We start from the raw sequence: 21,006 nt of genomic DNA on the forward strand, positions 1-21,006 counted from the left end.
GGAGAAAATACCTTGGGTATTCACCCTATCCATGCCCCTTATAAACCTCTTTAAAAGGTTACCACTCAGCCTCTGATGCTCCAAAGAAAATATCTCCCTGGCCTATTCAGCCTCTTCCCGCAGCTCAAACCCTCCAAATCTGGCATCAGCCTTCTAAATATTTTCTGACCCCTCTCAAAGTTTCATAACATCTTTCCTACATCACAGAGACCAGAGTTGAATGCAGTATTCCAAAAGTGGCCTAACCAATGTCCTTTTGCAGTTGCAAAATGACCTCCCAGTTCCTATACTAAATACTCTGACCAATAAAGGAAAGCATACCAAACACCTTGTTCACTAAACTGTCTATGTAAGACTCCACCTTCAAGGAACTATGAACCGGCACTCCAAGGTCTCTTTGTTCTGCGACACTCCCCCTAACTGTGTCAGTCCTGCCTGGATTGCTGGACCAAAATGCAACACCTCACATTTCTCTGAATTAAACCCCATCTGCCACTCCTTGACACATCCGATCAATTCTAATTTATGCTAAACTCTCTTTCCTCTCTTATTCCCTAGAAGCTGAAAATCTCTGTCCCACATACTCTCCCTCCATTCTCACTTTGCTGAACCTAATCCCTGATGTACCTCATCCTGAAGGGTCTGTTTCATACTGATTAACAGGCCCACACTCAGGGGGATCTAATGGAAGCATACAGAATACTGACTGGCCTGGACAGAGTAGACTTTCAGAGGATGTTTCCATTGGTAGGAGAGACTAGGACCTGAGGGCACAGCCTTCGAGTAAAGGGAGGGCGTTTTAGAATGCAGATAAGGAGATACTTCTTCAGTGAAAGAGTGGTGAATCTATGGAATTCATTTCTACAGAAGGTTATAGAAGCCAGGTCACTGAGGATATTTAAGACTGAGCTAGACAGGTTCCTGAGTATCATGAGGATGAAGAGTTCCAGGGAGAGCCCGGGAGAATGGGGTTGAGAAACGTATCAGCCACGATTGAATGGTATGAACAGACCTGATGGGCTGAATGGCCTAATTTCTGCTCCTATCTCTTATGGTCTCTTGCTGTCCTGGCCACAGTGAGAGAATTGGGAGCAGAAATTGGCCATTTGGTCTTTTGCACCTGTACAAGCATTGAACAGATCATAACTGAATATGGATCCAGTTACATCGAAGTGAATAGGCTGGAACTTTTTCACTGGAACATAGGAGGTCGAGAGGTGACCTTATTGAGGTTTATAAAATCACGAGGGGCATAGATGAGGTCAATATCAGCTGTTGTTTCAAGAATAGGGAGCAATCTTTTTAAGGTGAGAGGAGAAAAATTTTAAAAAGACACTAGGAGCACATATTTCGTTTAAGAGAGTGGAGTGTGTGTCAAATGAATGTCCAGAGGAAGTAGTGAATGCAGCTACAGTAACAACATTTAAAATAAATTTGAATAAGTGCACGAATAGGAAAGTTTCCGAAGGATATGGGCCAAACATTGGCAGGTGGGACTAGTTTAGTTTGTGAATATAGTCAGCATGGACTAGTTGGACTGAAGGGTCTGTTTCTGTGCTGTATGACTCTGTATCTGTTCTATACTGGTCTTAAAACCATTTTCTTGCCTTCCCCCAAAACCATCCACTTCTTTGTTCATCAAAGTCAAATGAACTCAGCCTTGAATACATTCAATGACCAGCCTAATTGCTGAAAGACATCTACACTTCTGAACTCAATTCCTCTTGCTAATATATCACTTGCTTTACTCATTGCTTGCTGCACCTGTCTGACAACTGGCAGTAACTGGTTTCGAAGGACGCTGAGACCCCTTTGTCCATCCACACATCTTTCCTGATGAAGAGTTCGTGCCCTAAACGTCGACTCTTCTCCTCAGTTGCTGCCTTACCTGCTGTGGTTTGCCAGCGCCACACTTTTCAACTCTGATCTCCAGCATCTCACTTTCGCCACATCTCAACATATCACTACAGAAACAATGCACCTCCTTTCTGCTTTTTTTTACATACATCTTAGTCTATACCTGCCCATTGTGGCACCGCGTTTGCAAAGTGAGACACAGACCAGGATCAACTTTTCCAGAGTCTGTCCCCTCCATCGATTCACTCTTTCCTTTCAGTTGCTACAAATCAATAATTGAACCCCAGAATAAAAAGAAAATGGAAAACGTGGTGACAAAAACACTATTATACTCACAAATTTTAGACAGAGGAAGGAATTTATAGTCTGGGGTGAGGTTTAATCTTCATTCAGTGACAAAAGATCAGCATCAGCGGCTTCATAGCTCGCGGTCCAACTTCCGCATTTCGACAACGGCCGACTCTGATTGGCAGGAGGACCAGACTCCTTCGGATCCTCCAAGGTTCTCCATTGGTCCATGGAAAGAAGCTAGTGCGCCTTTTCTGCGGACACCCAGGAGTATGCGCAGTACTTTGCTGACACCGGCGGACATGCGCATGCTTACTGACACCGCGGAGCATGCTCAGTATGCTCTGTCACGATGCTGGCGTTACTGACAAATTTTAAAGTTAAAAATCACAAAACACCTGGTTATAGTCGAACAGGCTTATTTGGAAGCACGGGTTTTTGGAGCGCTGCCCCTTCATCAGGTGGTTGTGGAGAATAACATGATAACACAGAATTTATGATCTTCTGATCTTATATTCCACAACCGCCTGATGAAGGAGCAGCGCTCCGAAAGCTAAGTGTTTCTAAACAAGCCGATTGGACTGTAACCTGGTATTGTGTGATTTTTAACTTTGTACACCCCAGTCCAACACGGGCACCTCCAGATCATGACAGATTTTAAGTGTCCAAATGCGAATACGAGAGAAAAATGCCAACGCCAATTTTTTTTGCCGAAATGTTTTTTCCCCTGTGCCTTCACGTTTCATTACTTTTGAATTTTGTCTGGCTTCTCAATGTTCCTGCCTTTACCTCAGGGTAGAGGTATTAGGTTGAGGTGGAAAGATTTGAAGAGATTCAAAAGACCCGGCATAGAACATTCACCCCCTACAAGGCGAAAGTGACGACTGCAGATGCTGGCGATTAGGGTCGAGAGTGTGTGCTGGAAAAGCACAGCAGGTCAGGCAGCGTGCGAGGAGCAGGAGAATCGACGTTTCCGGCAAAACCCTCCATCAGGAATAGCTATGGGAAATTGCAGAGCTGTAGCATAATCGAGTGGATCTGGATGGGATGCTGTTGGGAAGGTCGGTGTGAATGGCCTGTAGGGATGATATGATTCCACTGCCTTAGCCACGCGTATATTGAGAAATGATTGCCCCAAGTCTGCTGTGGGAGGAGTGGATTCGTTCGTGGGACATTGATACCGGTTCTGGGGAAGGAAGGATTGTGCTGTCTCTCTCTTCACACTCTGCCCCCCCGTCCATTTTCTCCCCGCCCACTGCCCCCTGCCCATTCCCTCTCCTCACATTGCACTCCCATTCTCTCCCCATAACCCTCTGAACCCCAGTACTTCTCTATCCCCCAACCTCTGCCCCCCTCTCCATTTCTCTCCCTTCTCCACCTCCACCAGCGCCCCTCCCCGTCCTTTCTGGTGCCTCAGCCCTCTTTGATCGTGTATCAAGCCCTTTTAAGGAGAGAGAGAGAGAGAATGGGTGGTGACGATTCTACCTGGCAAACAGGGTGTGCGAGGAATGACTAATTTCAAAATTGAGAAAAGCTAAAATCATATATTCAGAAACGTTGTTAAAGTCTGGAAGAATGTTCTTTTTAAAAACAAAAGCTGTAGAAATCTTTCTAAAACTTGCACAGTTAGGTCACAACCAAGAACAGGCTGTAAGAGTGAATGAGTGAATAAAAGACAAGTCCCACCTCGCCAATGAGGAGAAAGTGAGAACTGCAGTTGCTGGAGATCAGAGTCGAGAGTGTGGTGTTGAAAAAGCACAGCAGGTCAGGCAGCATCCAAGGAGCAGGAGAATCAACGTTTCAGACATAAGCCCTTCACCTTGCCCTCTCCGGTGTGTGTTGTGTAACTGCTTAACTGCTTAATCATTTCTAGTGGCCGAGCAGAGGCTGATAACAAGTTTGGAACACACGAGAATGACCTTAGCTGAGCCCTTGGATTCATGTCTCACGACAGGAGACCCAGCTGCAGAATACACATACAAACTCTCTCTCTCTCTCTCGCTCTCTCTCTCTCTCTCTCTCTCACACACACACACACACACACTCAAGTACTCACACAGTCGTGCGGACCCTCTCTGATAGACAGGCTCTCTCTCAGACAAACATGGATACACCCCTCACACTCACATCCATGCCACACGCCAGATGAAAAGCTGAATACTTCTCTGGAAAAACTGCCGAACAATGCAGGAGAGTGGCACAACGGGTGTGTTTTGGGACCGTAACCCAAAAGAGAAACCATTCTCTCTTATTCATTCAAAGATGTCTTTAGCAGCTTTCCCGTATAACGGCGCTCTGTTCTGAACCTTGCCTTCACATCCGCTCCCCACAAAAAGCTTCGACATAAATATTTCACAATGATATACTGGCCCAATGTGCACAGTTGAGGTAACAAGCTCTGAGGGGTCTCCTGTTCTCTTAATCCTATGTTGAGGGGGGCAATGCTTGTCACTGGTCACTCCGGTGTCAGAGAAAACTTTAGAAAGAAAACGGTTTAATTTGGTTGACGTGAGTGGTGCGGTGTTTGAGGGATGTCAGCGATGAGGGTCGATTGGAAATTTGGGACAGCTCTCTTTGGAGTACAGAAGTTTGAAATCTGGCCCGATTGAAGTTTTTCAAGTCATGCGAAGTCTAGACAGAGAAAGTAATGTCGTCAAAATGTTCCCACGCCTGAAAGGATCGGCAACGATTCGGCAGAGTTTTAAAGTCATGAGGAAAAGAACCAAAAGGGACATTAGGAAGAATGCTTTCGTACAGGGTGTGGTTGGGGTCAGTAAATCCCTAACTGACACCGACAAAGAGGCAGATTCATTAGACGCTCACGGGAAGATTTGGCTCAATCGACATACGGAGTAAACGTACTCCTTTCGTGATTTGAAATGTAAGGAGTTGTCATTATGGAACCGATTGAGGCTCGAACATACAACTTCCTGAACTATGAGTCAGACGCGCTACCGTTGCGGCACAAGCTCACAAATGCCATGGCTGCGAAGCTGTGCGCTTTTAATGGGGTCAGGAAAATGTTCCCCAAACGGAAATCTTCTCTACAAAGGGGTTTCTGAATTGCATTAATGTCTAATGTAAGGGACTGCGGATGCTGAGAAGCCGAGACCAAAAGAGAAACTCGGCAGGTTTGTCAGTACCTGTCGGAGAAAACAAAATTCTGAAATGTTGTCTCGGATTCTCTTTCCAAACACGTTGCCTGACCTTCTCAGTTACTCCTGCAATTTCTCGTTTAGTTTTTTTACTGAAAGTTCATTTCATCTTTTGGGATGAAACAACTAGAGTCGCCGTATGCAGATATATAACCCTTTCGAATCATTGTGACGTGATTGGATTCAAACAAACTCTGCGATGATTCACTCTTTCTCGGCTCCACAGGCAGACAGACCTGGGAAATAAAGCTGTCAATGTGGTTCTGAAACGTGGGCCGAGTGGTTAATGCGATGGAATTGAAATCCATTGCGGTTTCCCCACGCAGGTGTGAACCCTGCCGAGTAGAAAATGAGAAATGTCGTCGAAAAAAAGGGAGCTTGCTCCCCGGCTACTTCTTTAAGTTTCAAATCAGTGGAGGGGGAAAAATATTTCACTCACATTGGGACTGGTGGGAATCTGCAACCCACTGCCTGTTCGGGTGGAACAAGCAGATACCCGCAGAGCTTCTTTTGAGGCTATGAGCAAAGTGTTTGGAAATGAGACTAAAAGAGTGAGGGGCTTGAAATCGTGATCGAAATGAAGCAGGCACCTGAGGACAAGGGTGTTTCCTTTGCCAGTGAAAGATACTGCTTCACAAAGTTGGGCCTGTGGAAGGGAATCAGTGACGGTGATTATCTTTGGTTGTTCACATTGTGAATGAACCCATTGCTGCGCATGTCCGTGTTAACGTCAGAACTCTGCAGCATGGTGGCGTTAGATACGCACATGGCCGGGGCGCAATGGATGATGCATCTGACTCCACCTACCTGTTTGAAATGCAGCTCACAGCTTCTTCACACACCCCAATTAATCTTTCTCATTGTCCTGAAGCCGGCATACGGTTTGAATTCCCGATCTGCGGGAATGAGAATCCTTTCACTGTCTCGCGTCAGTAAATGTCCCTGAGAACATCGGAGTCAACTCACAGCGCAGTCAAATGAGGGGAAGCTGAAATAGCCCCACATGCTGCTCACGGGCACATTTTATTCTCCCCAACTCAACGCCTCAACCACTGCGGCTCCTGGGAGTGGAAAAGAAACAATCACCAAAACCCAGTCTAAGCTCTGTGAATCTTCAGAAAATCAGCAAACCTTCATCCCTTCGGATTTTCTATCCTGGGCTGAGAGGGATGGGTTTTGTCACTCTTTTGTAGGACATTGCAAGTAGATGTTTTGCAAAAAAGCACCACAATGCAATCTGATTAATCAGGACCTGGATGTTTTCGGTCTTTGAATGTAAGTGTTGTGCTCCAGAACTTTGCTGTTCACAGTTTATAATACTTATCTTCCCAGTCCCCTGTATCACTTGTCGAAAATGTTTAATTTGTGTCTTGTAATCCTTTCACTGTCTGCTAATGAGGATAGCGTTTCCGTGTTTTACCGAAATTATCTTGACCTTGCATACCTCAAGCCTCAAGCGAATTTCACGAGAAACCTTCTCCAGTTCAAAAGCCAACTGTTCATGATGGCTCTGTTTCTTGTCACGTGTCCAATTTCAGATCGATGTTGTTAATGTCCCTTCTACTCCTTCAGATCCAGGTTTCGCTCACAGGGCTAGAACAGAACTGTCACCAAATACATTGACCAATCTACGTTCATCCTATCGATTGTATTAGCATCATCAACACCTCTCATCAAAATAACTCGAGAGACTTTCATCACAATTTTCTGTGAACAGTCATACATTAGCTTTGCTGAGTGAACCCCAAATTTCTTGAAGTGGCTCCTTATTTTCGGTCCTGATTATTAATCTCTCTACACATGGGAATGGATCCTTCCCAGCCGCTCTATCTCTCATCAATGTGTGTAGTTCAATTCGATCTCCCATCAGCCTCCTCTGTCCTGATCAAATCCAGGGGAACAGGAAACGTTGGGGCGATGGCGCGGACAGGACAATCCCAATACTCACCTTTCCTGTTAGAACTATTCCATGAGAAAGTTTAGACCACAACTTTGGGCGTGTAGTTGTGGCCGAACACTTAAGGTGTTGGCGTAGAGATCCTTTGGGGCTCCCCCGCCCAGGGTGGTAACCTGCTGGCTATGCTTTCTTCGCTGGCGATTTTAAATGACTTCCTTTGGTTGCATTATCGCTCAAACTTCACAAAACCCGTCTCAATAAAGACCCGTTTCCTCATGTCTGGGAATTGATTGCCATGCAGGAAACTCGGGTTCTGAACAAACAACGTACCAGACTCACAACGTCAGCTCTGTTTCCCTTTCCACAGATGCTGCTCGACCCGTTGGCTTTCTGCAGTATTCTCTGTGTTTATTAGGCACAAGTGCTGCTTTTCATTCAAGAACTTCAATCCCTGTCCTCTGGTAACTGGCTCTGGTCAGTGGCAATTGGTTCTTCTGATCATTAAACTGCCCATTCCCACCGCTTCTTCTCCCATCATGACCAACAGCCCCAGGAAATCTCCAGTTATCCTTCTTTGCTCCAAAGCGAACATTCTCCACCTTGGGAATGTCTCCCCAAAATGGAAATTCCTCATCCCTGGACATGAGGCAAGGCGTACAATTGGAAGAGATTTTGGCAAAATATTGTCAGTTAGGAAATGGAAAAATGTTCAAATGTTCATGAAGCAAAACAGAAATCCCAGTCTCCAGCTTTGTGAACCTTTAGAAACACTTTGCGAAGCGGATTTAGAGGAGAATGAAAGATGACCGGTCCGATTAAGCAGAGACAGTCCAGACACCGTCCCCTTGTTGAAGAAGCCGGGAGGTTGACTCTGATGTTCTCGGCACATGAACTGATCTGAGACATTGAAAGAATTGTCGTTCCTGCACATCAGGAATTCAAACCCCTTCTCCCCTGCGAGCCAATGAGAAAACTCGGGAACAGGCAAAACACTGAAAGGCTGGAAGGGCGCCGGCCCCGGAGTAAGAAAGCTAGTTCCTCGTGACATGGATGTGTCTGCAGACTGTCCCCGGTATCTCCACAACACATCTCCCAGGCTTGATTATGGAAAAGTAAAACTGATAGACGACAATTGTAATTCTAGGCGGGGAGGCTGAATTATAAAATCACTAAGCGATGGTGCAGCCCACGACAGCGCCTGTCTCTGCGGCGCAATTGGTCCGCGCGTTCGGCTGTTAACCGAGAGGTTGGTGGTTCGAGCCCGGCCGGGGGCCGTGTGTTCGCTGCCCTTCTTTGGCTTCGAAGCTGTTCGCTTTTAATGGGGTCATGAAAATGTTCCCCAAGCGGAATTCTTCTCCAGAAAGGGGTTTCGGAATTGAATTAATGTCTCACGTAAGGGACTGCGTATGCTGAGAAGACCAGATCAAAAGAGAAACTCGGCAGGTTTGACAGTACCTGTCGGTGAAAACAGAATTTTGAAATGTTGCCTCTGATTCTCTTTCCACAGATGTTGCCTGACCTGCTGAGTTCCTCCTGCAATTTCTAACTGAAAGTTCATTTCATCTTTTGGGGTGAAACACCTAAATATCTGCAAACACCATGTGCAGATATTTAACCATTTCGAATCACTGTGAAGTGATTGGATTCAAACAAACTCTGCGATGATTCACTCTTTCTCAGCTCCATAGGCAGACAGACTTGGGAAGTCAAGCTGTCAGTGTGGTTCTGTATTCGTGGGCCGAGTGGTTAATGCGATGTACAAGAACTCCATTGCGGTTTCCCCACGCAGGTGTGAACCCTGCCGAGTACAAAATGAGAAATGTCGTCGAAAAGAAAGGGAGCTTGCTCCCCGGCTTCTTCTTTAAGATTCAAATCCGTGGAGGGGGAAAAATATTTCACTCACATTGGGGCTGGTGGGAATCTGCAACCCACGGCCTGTTCGGGTGGAGCAAGCAGATACCCTCAGAGCTTCTTTTGAGTCTATGAGCAAAGTGTTTGGAAATGAGACTAGAAGAGTGAGCGGCTTGAAATCGTGATCGAAATGAAGCAGGCACCTGAGGACAAGGGTGTTTCCTTTACCAGTGAAAGATACTGCTTCACAAAGTTGGGCCTGTGGAAGGGAATCAGTGACGGTGATTATCTTTGGTTGTTCATCTTGTGAATGAACCCATTGCTGCGCATGTCCGTGTTAACGTCAGAACTCTGCTGCATGGTGGCGTTAGAAACGCACAGGACCGGGGCGCAATGGATGATGCATCTGACTCCACCTACCTGTTTGAAATGCAGCTCACAGCCTCTTCACACACCCCAATTAATCTTCTCATTGTCCTGAAGCCGGCATACGGTTTGAATTCCCGATCTGCGGGAATGAGAATCCTTTCACTGTCTCGCGTCAGTAAATGTCCCTGAGAACATCGGAGTCAACTCACAGCGCAGTCAGATGAGGGGAAGCTGAAATAGCCCCACATGCTGCTCACGGGCACATTTTATTCTCCCCATCTCAACGCCTCAACCACTGCGGCTCCTGGGAGTGGAAAAGAAACAATCACCAAAACCCAGTCTAAGCTCTGTGAATCTTCAGAAAATCAGCAAACCTTCATCCCTTCGGATTTTCTATCCTGGGCTGAGAGGGATGGGTTTTGTCACTCTTTTGTAGGACATTGCAAGTGGATGTTTTGCAAAAAAGCACCACAATGCAATCTGATTAATCAGGACCTGGATGTTTTCGGTCTTTGAATGTAAGTGTTGTGCTCCAGAACTTTGCTGTTCACAGTTTATAATACTTATCTTCCCAGTCCCCTGTATCACTTGTCGAAAATGTTTAATTTGTGTCTTGTAATCCTTTCACTGTCTGCTAATGAGGATAGCGTTTCCGTGTTTTACCTCAATTATCTTGACCTTGCATACCTCAAGCCTCAAGCGAATTTCACGAGAAACCTTCTCCAGTTCAAAAGCCAACTGCTAATGATGGCTCTGTTCCTTGTCACGTGTCCAATTTCAGATCGATGTTGTTAATGTCCCTTATACTCCTTCAGATCCAGGTTTCGCTCACAGGGCTAGAACAGAACTGTCACCAAATACATTGACCAATCTACGTTCATCCTATCGATTGTATTAGCATCATCAACACCTCTCATCAAAATAACTCGAGAGACTTTCATCACAATTTTCTATGAACAGTCATACATTAGCTTTGCTGAATGAACCCCAAATTTCTTGAAGTGGCTCCTTATTTTCGGTCCTGATTATTAATCTCTCTACGCATGGGAATGGATCATTCCCACCCGCTCTATCTCTCATCAATGTGTGTAGTTCAATTCGATCTCCCATCAGCCTCCTCTGTCCTGATCAAATCCAGGGGAACAGGAACCGTTGGGGCGATGGCGCGGACAGGACAATCCCAATACTCACCTTTCCTGTTAGAACTATTCCATGAGAAAGTTTAGACCACAACTTTGGGCGTGTAGTTGTGGCCGAACACTTAAGGTGTTGGCGTAGAGATCCTTTGGGGCTCCCCCGCCCAGGGTGGTAACCTGCTGGCTATGCTTTCTTCGCTGGCGATTTTAAATGACTTCCTGTTGGTTGCATTATCGCTCAAACTTCACAAAACCCGTCTCAATAAAGACCCGTTTTCTCATGTCTGGGAATTGATTGCCATGCAGGAAACTCGGGTTCTGAACAAACAACGTACCAGACTCACAACGTCAGCTCTGTTTCCCTTTCCACAGATGCTGCTCGACCCGTTGGCTTTCTGCAGTATTCTCTGTGTTTATTAGGCACAAGTGGTGCTTTTCATTCAAGAACTTCAATCCCTGTCCTCTGGTAACTGACTCTGGTCAGTGGCAATTGGTTCTTCTGATCATTAAACTGCCCATTCCCACCGCTTCTTCTCCCATCATGACCAACAGCCCCAGGAAATCTCCAGTTATCCTTCTTTGCTCCAAAGCGAACATTCTCCACCTTGGGAATGTCTCCCCAAAATGGAAATTCCTCATCCCTGGACATGAGGCAAGGCGTACAATTGGAAGAGATTTTGGCAAAATATTGTCAGTTAGGAAATGGAAAAATGTTCAAATGTTCATGAAGCAAAACAGAAATCCCAGTCTCCAGCTTTGTGAACCTTTAGAAACATTTTGGGAAGCGGATTTAGAGGAGAATGAAAGATGACCGGTCCGATTGAGCAGAGACAGTCCAGACACCGTCCCCTTGTTGAAGAGGCCGGGAGGTTGACTCTGATGTTCTCGGCACATGAACTGATCTGAGACATTGAAAGAATTGTCGTTACTGCACATCAGGAATTCAAACCCCTTCTCCCCTGCGAGCCAAGGAGAGAACTCGGGAACAGGCAAAACACTGAAACGCTGGAAGGGCGCCGGCCCCGGAGTAAGAAAGCTAGTTCCTCGTGACATGGATGTGTCTGCAGACTGTCCCCGGTATCTCCACAACACATCTCCCAGGCTTGATTATGGAAAAGTAAAACTGATAGACGACAATTGTAATTCTAGGCGGGGAGGCTGAATTATAAAATCATTAAGCGATGGTGCAGCCCACGACAGCGCCTGTCTCTGCGGCGCAATTGGTCAGCGCGTTCGGCTGTTAACCGAGAGGTTGGTGGTTAGAGCCCGGCCGGGGGCCGTGTGTTCGCTGCCCTTCTTTGGCTTCGAAGCGGCGCGCTTTTAATGGGGTCAGGAAAATGTTCCCCAAACGGCAATCTTCTTCACAAAGGTGTTTCTGCATTGAATTAATGTCTAACGGAAGGGACTGCATCTGCTGAGAAGACGAGACCAAAAGAGAAACTCGGCAGGTTTGACAGTACCTGTCGGAGAAAACACAATTTTGAAATGTTGCCTCTGATTCTCTTTCCACAGATGTTGCCTGACCTGCTGAGTTCCTCCTGCAATTTCTAACTGAAAGTTCATTTCATCTTTTGGGGTGAAACACCTAAATATCTGCAAACATCATGTGCAGATATTTAACCCTTTCGAATCACTGTGAAGTGATTGGATTCAAACAAACTCTGCGATGATTCACTCTTTCTCAGCTCCACAAGCAGACAGACCTGGGAAGTCAAGCTGTCAGTGTGGTTCTGTATTCGTGGGCCCAGTGGTTAATGCGATGAACATGAAATCCATTGCGGTTTCCCCACGCAGGTGTGAACCCTGCCGAGTACAAAATGAGAAATGTCGTCGAAAAGAAAGGGAGCTTGCTCCCCGGCTTCTTCTTTAAGATTCAAATAAGTGGAGGGGGAAAACTATTTCACTCAAATTGGGACTGGTGGGAATCTGCAACCCACTGCCTGTTCGGGTGGAACAAGCCGATACCCTCAGAGCTTCTTTGGAGGCTATGAGCAAAGTGTTTGGAAATGAGACGTGAAGAGTGAGGGGCTTGAAATCGTGATCGAAATGAAGCAGGCACCTGAGGACAAGGGTGTTTCCTTTGCCAGTGAAAGATACTGCTTCACAAAGTTGGGCCTGTGGAAGGGAATCACTGACGGTGATTATCTTTGGTTGTTCACCTTGTGAATGAACCCATTGCTGCGCATGTCCGTGTTAACGTCAGAACTCTGCACCATGGTGGCGTTAGAAGCGCACAGGGCCGGGGCGCAATGGATGATGCATCTGACTCCACCTACCTGTTTGAAATGCAGCTCAAAGCTTCTTCACACACCCCAATTAATCTTTCTCATTGTCCTGAAGCCGGCACACGGTTTGAATTCCCGATCTGCGGGAATGAGAATCCTTTCACTGTCTCGCGTCAGTAAATGTCCCTGAGAACATCGGAGTCAACTCACTGCGCAGGCAAAACAGTCATGACTGACATCTCTCTGAATTTTGGATACCTCCACCTGAAAATTAATATCTTCCACGACATTGGGATACTATTGAGAGTGAGCAGGTCTGATTTTAGGAAGCAAAAATATAGTGTGTACATTCAGGATGAACCTGCAATTCAGCTTCTTGACAAACAACCAAACGCAAAATGGTTAACGTGCCCCAACGGGGGTGGGGGAGTTTTGGAATGAGACATCAAGGCAATGATACTAGAGAGAAACTGAACAGACTGAAGTGGCAAACCAGAGTCATCTAGATATACAGCACAGACAAAGGCCCTTTGGTCCAACTAGTCTATGCTGACCAGATATCCTCACCGAATCTAGTCTCATTTGCCAGCATTTGGCACATATCCTTCTAAACCCTTCCTATTCATATACCCATCCAGATGCCTTTTAAATATGTTAGGATTATGCCAGCATCCACTACTTCCTCTGGCAGCTCTTTCCTTACATGCACCATCTTCTGCATGAATTGCCCCTTAGGTCCCTTTTAAATCTCTCCCACCCCCCTCCCCTTCAAACCTATTATTCTCTAGTTCTGGATTTCCAGAGAAGTGACCTTGTCTATTTACCCTATCCATGCCTCTCTTGATTTTATAAACAATGGAAGCATCAACGGCTCAGGGCGGGGATGCGGGGTGGGGGGGGGAGGGGGGGCAGGGGGGGGGATGGGGGGGGAGGGGAAGGAAGCCGAATGTGCTGGAGCCAATATGGAAGAAGAGGACACAAAACCTTGAAGTTGCAATGAGGAATACTGCATGTGCTGTACTTGTACCTGTTGCATTTATTTGTGGGAATCAAGTGCATTTTAAAAATAAAAACATACAAGATATCTACCTCTCCCCTTTCCCAATCTCCCAATGCTGTCCTGCACACAGAGTGAGTGACCTCTCCCCTTTCCCAATCTCCCAATGCTGTCCTGCACACAGAGTGAGTGAATTGGGAGCAGGAGTTGGCCATTTTGTCTTTTGAGCCTGCACAAGCATTGAACAGATCATAACAGAATATACCTACAGCCAGGTGGATAGACTGGGATTTCTTTCACTGGAGCAGAGGAGATTGAGAGGTGATGTTATAGAGGATTATAAAATCATGAGGGGTACAGATGAGGTGAACGGCAGGTCTCCTTTCCCTAGGGTGGGGCTTTCAAGATTAGGGAGCAAATTTTGAAGGTGAGAGGAGAAATATTTTAAAAAAGACATGAAGAGCTCTATTTCTTTCACACAGAGTGGTTTGTGCGTGGAATGGGTGTCCAGAGGAAATGGTGGATGCAGGTACAGTTACAACGTTTAATAGACATTTGGAAAAGCACATGAATAGGAACAGTTCAGAGGGATATGGGCCAATCACTGGCAAATGGGACTAGTTGGGTTTGAAAACATAGTCAGCATAGACTAGTTGGACTGATGGGTCTATTTCTGTGCTGTAGGACCCTGTAGCTGTTCTGTACTGGTCTTAAAACCATTTTCTTCGAAATCCAAGATGGCGGTGGTTTGAGTGGTCTGCTGTGCGGGGCTCTGTGCCATACCCCCCGACAAGGTGGACCTTTACCCCCTCCCCCCCACCTCATTAACCATCTGTAAGAGAAAAAAAGTTGCTAATAGAAATTTACTGAACATCTGGAGTTGCTATAATTGTGGTTTGACAGCTTTAAGACCAGGATGAAAGCAAATGAAGGAAAGGAGCCGACAGGGGTGCAGCAGGCAGGGCATTCCCCTACTGCATCAGGGGTGCCTGGAGCCAATGCTCAAACTCCCAGGGCCGTCCCTTTGGATTTAATGGGGCAGCAGCAGTTACTCTCGGAGATGGCAAACTCTGAGATAAGATTGAAGCAGCAGTGGAACCACTATCTGCCACGCTGGAAAAGCATAAACAGAAAATTCAAATGTTGGACCGAAGAGAATAGGCAGTGGAGGAGAGGACCGTGGCATCGGAGACCGTGGCGGAGGTCTCAGGAGGAAGGATCTGAACGCTGGAAGACCAGGTTCGGGTCCTTCAGGAGCAAGTGGACGACGACCTGGAAAACAAAAGTAGAAGAAAAATCTTACAGCTCGTGGGTCTTCCGGAATGCAAGGAAGGTGAAGACCTCATTGGATTCCTGGGGCTGGAGTCGGAGTCGGGTCTGTTGAGTGTGGGGCGGGCCCACTTGATCGAAATGCGGTCAGGGCCGGACCCGCGCCTCCGCACGGTCCTAGTGCAACTCCTGCATTATAAAGAAAAACAGTTAGTGATTGAAACAGCAAGAAGACTGGTAAGAGATCCAGAGGCCTTAATGCACAAAGGCTCAAGAATAATGTGTTTTCAGGACTTCTCGGGAGCCTGGATTAAGAACAGAAGAGCATTTGATAAAGTTAAGAGAAAATTAAGGGATCTGAATATTAAATATTCCTTGAGGTACCTGGCCGTGTTGCATTTCTTTCATGAAGGGACGGTATATAATTTTGATTCAACAGAAAAGGCGAATGGCTTTGTGAATTCACTGAATTAAAGGGCTCAGGTCGGGGTGAAGGCGGGACATCATGACAGACAATGCTACTTTTTGCCCCTTTTTGTTGTGGTTATCGGCTTTATATGTACTGCCTTCATGTAAAACTGGAATTATTTAGTAAAACAGTCGGTTAGGTATTGTCTGAGGCCTTTTTTTCACTGCTGTCTTTTGTTTTTGGATTGGGGTGGCGATATCTGTGGTTAAGATGTATGGAGAAGGGGTGTGGGGAGATGGGCAACCATTGTTAACTGTCAGAATGTAAATAACATGCTTTTTTCAATCTGTGAATTGCCTGGCGCTTGGGGCACAGCCTCAGCGGGAAGGAGCCGGGATGGTGGCAAGGGTGGGGTGGGGGGGGGAGTTCTCCACATAATTGGGGTTATTTGAGTGTTTGCTTAAGTTATATGTGGTTGTTAGATTTTTATTTATAGTAGTTTTTAATAGGAGCAGTTTTTAGACTTTATGGAGTTAATGTCTTTGTCGCTCACCACACCTCAGATAAGCTTCCTCCTCTTGGATAACCACAGGCTGCCCTGGATGACCATGGCGACTGATTCGTTCAGGTGGTGCACCTGGAATGTAAAAGGGAGCCATTCCCCCATTAAAAAGATGCTGTTAAGCCCTAGAAAGGAAAGGGTGGACATCGCCCTGCTGCAAGAGACACATTTAAATGATAAGGAACATCTAAAACTGCAACGGGGGCGGGGGAGATGGGGGTTATGATAGGGTATTCTTCTCCTCCTTTAGCTCCAAGTGTAGAGGAGTGGCTGTACTGGTAAGAATGAACCTCCCTGTCCAGGTAATTGAGCAAATTAAGGATGAACATGGATGGTCCATCATTCTTACAGCTCTAACACATGGAGAAGAGTCCGGCGTCCTGAATGTATATCGTCCCCCGGTGCACCATCTTAAATTTCGAATTGATGCAGTTGCTAAATTAATAAGTCTAGGGTGCGCCGCATGGTCATTGGAGAAGATTTTAATCGCCTAATAGATCCCGAGGTAGACAGGGTGCCAAGGGGCCAGGCAGATACACCGACACAACCGAAGCAGTTGGTGGACATGTGCGAGGAGTTGGGGTTAGTGGATGTGTGGAGACATTTCCACCCTAATGGAAGAGATATTACTTTCTCTTCCAACCCACACAAGTGCCACATGGGAACTGACACTTTTTAATGCCATTGGATTGCTTGAACAGAACATTGGCTTGTGAAATTGGCAATATAGGTGTCTCGGACCATGTGCCAGTGTATTTAGATGGTAAAGTCAAGGGTGGTGGAATGGATGCACAGCACTGGTGCATGGACCAATTCCTGTTTAGGCGTAGCAAATCCGTTGAGTACAGCAGAAGAGAGTTCAAGGCCTTCTGGGATATCAACCCAGGTACGGCCAGTAATCCAGCAATACTGTGGGAGGCCACTAAGGCATATATATGAGGCCTGATTATTTCGTATTCAACAAATGGAAGGAGACAGAGGGAGGAGCAAAATCAGATGCTGGAGACCCGGCTGCAGATAGCTGAGAAAGCATATTATAATAGGCCTTCTCTGGTCAAGCTGCAGCTCTCCGGACTGCTCTCGACTCATTGCACACACAGGTGGCGAAAAAAGGGTCTCCTTTGCTGAACAAAGATTGTTTGAATCTGGAGATAAGCCAAGTCGATATCTGGCTAGAAAGAAAAATGCTTCCCAATCTTTTATGTCTGTTAGAGAGAAGGCTGGCACAGTTACCAGTGAGTTGAAGAAGATCAATGTTAGATTTATGGAATACTTTGCACAGTAATATCGGTCAGAGGGAGACGAACACGGTGCAGCGAGGATGCAGTCCTTTTTTGAGGACCTGCACCTCCCCAGTATAAAGGCAGAACAGGTTTCCCTGTTGAATGGGCCTATTACGATACAGGAGGTGCAGGAAGCAATAAAGCATCCCACTGGGGTCAGATAGATTCCCAAGTGAATTCTATAAGGAATTCATAAATGTGTTCGTGGAGCCGCCTCTGGGGATGTATTGCTGTTCATATACACAGGATTGTCTTCTGCACTCTCTTAAGGAGGCTAATATCTCCCTCATTTTAAACGAGGGGAAAGAGCCTGAAGAATGTGCTTCACACAGACCCTGTTGAATTTAAATTTTAAAATTGTTACCAAGATGCTGGCCCTGAGGTTGGAAAATGTGTTGCGCTAAATTATGAAAGATGAATAGACGGGTTTTGTCAAGGGCTGTAGCTCCTCCAACAATATCAGGAGGGTACTGACCATAGTGCAGGTATGCCAGCAAAGATTGATCCCGGGTTCAGTGTCTCCCTAGACGCAGAAAAGGCGTTTGACCAGATAGAATGGCCGTACCTATTTGGGATCCTACAGCGTTTTGGTTTGGGGGGATCCTTTGGTCGATGGGTGGTGGAGTTGCATAATGATCCTAAGGCAAACATCATCACAAACTGCACTAAGTCAGATAACTTTAATACTGGGAGAGGTAGTCGACAGGGGTGTCCTCTTTCACCACTGCTACTTACCTTGGCAATTGAGCCATTAGCTGGGGCTGTCAGGAGAGATCCTGAAATAGTGGTGCCAGGGGTGGGAATGGGCGGGAATAAGATCACCCTATAAGGTGATGACATCCACTTCTCCTTGGCCAGTCCGGAGGAGTCCGTTCCTCGATTGATTCAAACAATTAATGTATCTGGAGTTTTTCGGGCTGCGGGATCAACTTTACAAAATCGGAAGCCGTGCCAGTGGGGGGTATTAATGGAGGTGCCTGATCTGAAGGATGGAATTAAGTTCCTGTTTAGACGGTCGTCAAAAGGGTTTTTTGTATTTGGGAATTTTTATTACCCCTGCCTTCCACCAACTGTATAAAGCTAAGTATGTACAATTACTGGAGAGGATAAAACAGGGGGGGTGGGGGGGTGGGGGGAGGTCGGTGGGGGTAGTGGACCTTCTAGACTTGGAGATATCAAATAAGTGCTTTATCAGCAAATGTGGGTGACTGGGCACGGGGGGATTCAGGGTCGATTTGGCTTGACATTGAAGCTTTGCAGTCCCCTAGTTAATCTATTATTCATGGATAAGATGAAATCCGTGACCGAGCAGTGTAAGAGTCCAATCATTTTAAATACAGTGAAAGCCTGGAAGATAATGAGGCAAGACAAGGGCAATTGGCTGAAGACCTCGCCATTTACCCCATTGGCGGGAGCCCAAGGATTTCAATCTGGGGCAATGAACTCTGGCTCTAAGTCATGGGAGAATAAGGGAATCTTCTGTCTGGGAAACTTATTTGAGGCGGAGATCTTGATGTTATTTAGCCAGCTAAGTCAGAATTATGGATTGTCTAATACGAATGTTTTCCGGTACTTTCAGGTAAGGGATTATATACAGAGGAAGACCACGCTCCTGGCTCAGCTTTACAGGCCACATGTGGAGAAAAGAGTGCTCCGGTGTACGGGTGCTCTTTCAGTTAGTATTTTGCATCACTTACAGAAGGGATGTGCCTTAGGGATGTGGACGGACTCTGTAGGACATGGAATCGGGAGCTAGGAGAGGATATTTAATTGGAAGTATGGGAATATATATGGGAAAATGTGAGGAAAATTTCAATATGTAACAAAGCAGAGGTCATGCAATTGAAGATTTTACACAGGGCTCATTTGGCGCAAGAGAGGCGAGCGAAGTTCAAGAGAGGAACGTCACCAGGGGGTCCCAAATGTAAAATTAGTATAGGCATTCTCCCACACTGTTGTAAGATCCAGAGATACTGGAGTGCTTGGTAAGAACATCCTGAGGATTGAAGTTCTTTTGCTCTCTCTGGGGGAACACGGGAAGAGACTGTGTAACCTTCTTACCCACTGTGCGAGGAAGCACATTTTAATGAATTGGCCATTAGAAATGCCCCCAGGTCTTATGGGGTGGCATATGCTGGTGATGGAGCATCTCCCCCAAGACTACCTCACAAATATGGTGCACCACAAAACGGAATAATTTTACAAGACATGGCGGCCCTTTCTAAATTATATTGATGCAGACTTTTCAGCAATATTAATTAGGGGTGTGGTACAGCCATGGGAATCAGTCTGGGCACCCGTGGGGCCCTGGGAGGGGGAGATTGGGGGAAAAGAATATTGGGAAAATGACTGGTGCTTACAGGATTGGGAGCCTCAGTGGAGGTGTGGTGAGTGAAATAGAATAAAGTAATGTGATATAATCGAATTTAAGTTAATGTGCATTCAGTTTACTTTAATTTTTATTTAATTTGATTATAGTTTAGCTTAAGCTCAGCAGATATGATTGTTCTGGTAGGGGAGTAGTTAGTTCATTATTAATAGCATTGTGATATGACATTGTTGTATTGCCTCTATCTTTCTGTACTTTGGTTTAGTTCTTTTCTGTGTCTAGATGTTTTGTAAAGGATTTGAAAAAGTTTCCAATAAAATATTTTTTAAAAACCTTGCCTTCCCCCATAACTATTTTTGACATTTAAAAGTCAGATGAACTCAGCAGGAAGACATTTCTGAACTCAATTTCTCTTGCTAATATACCATTTGCCTTGGTCATTGCTTGCTGCACCTCTGTGACAACTGGCATTGACTGGAGTAGAAAGCCTGAGTAGAAGGCAGCTGAGGCACCTTTGTACATCCACACATCATTCCTGATGAAGTGCTTGTGTCCAAAATGTTGACTCTCCTGCACCTCGGATGGTGCCTGACCTGCTGTGCTTTGTCAGGACCACACTTTTCAACTCTGATCCCCAGCATCTGCAGTCCTCACTTGCTCTACATCCCAATATATCACCATTTAAACAATGCATCTCCTCTCTGCTTTTATTTCACAGGAAAGGCTACAACTGCACACTGTGCTACTGCATTTGCTACGTGTTTGCCAATTAAGACACAGACCTGAACCAACTTTGCTGAAAGTCGAGTTGAACACGAGAATGAAAAAATACAATGTAAAAGGGGGTGAGAAAAGTGTGTTGTACTCACAGATGTTGGATAGAGGAAAGAAGTTGCAGTTGGGGTAAGGCTCAATCTTCATTCAGAGAGAGAGGCGCAGCAACGGCACCAACACAAACTCATGATCCAACTTCCGCATTCAGACAACGGGGGCAGGCTCCTTCCGGTCCTCCAGTACTTTCCATTGGCCCATCAAAGCAATGTCGCGCGTCATTTCCGCTGACAGCAGACAGCATGCGCAGTATTCTGCTGACACCAAGAAGCATGCGCAGTGCTTGCTGACACTGAGAAGCATGCGCAGTATGCCAAGTGGAGTTGCCTGTGTAACTGACAAATTTTCGGTGTCCAAATGCCAGTCAGAAAAAAGAAACGCTAGAGCCACAATTTGTTTTGTTTCCCTGGGGCTCAACACTTTATTCCTTTTTCATTTTGTCTGGCTGCTCAACATTTGTATGTCTTTTTCCCAGAGTAGAGGAAGTCCAAAGCTAGAGGGGCAGAGGTTTAAGGTGAGAGGGGAAAGGTTCAAAAGGGACCGAAGAG

General features: G+C 46.0%; 1 protein-coding gene across 7 annotated transcripts in view; it reads right to left on the reverse strand.

The window, feature by feature from the left end:
• The window catches only part of LOC140460371 (uncharacterized), a 78,383-nt gene extending 57,782 nt beyond the window's left edge, over positions 1–20,601 (reverse strand). For 3 of the 7 annotated variants that reach the window (XR_011954039.1, XM_072554880.1, XM_072554879.1), the window contains exon 1: positions 2,194–2,538. The gene's annotated coding sequence lies outside the window, so the exon portion shown is untranslated. Of the gene's footprint in view, positions 1–2,193; positions 2,541–12,829; positions 12,919–15,078; positions 15,234–20,496 lie in introns of those variants that run through there. The other 4 variants (XM_072554882.1, XM_072554881.1, XM_072554883.1 and 1 more) reach the window with 3 other exon arrangements.
• Positions 20,602–21,006: the final 405 nt, after the last annotated feature.

Source organism: Chiloscyllium punctatum, chromosome 36 (assembly GCF_047496795.1).
Source record: "Chiloscyllium punctatum isolate Juve2018m chromosome 36, sChiPun1.3, whole genome shotgun sequence".
Classification (NCBI taxonomy): domain Eukaryota; kingdom Metazoa; phylum Chordata; class Chondrichthyes; order Orectolobiformes; family Hemiscylliidae; genus Chiloscyllium; species Chiloscyllium punctatum.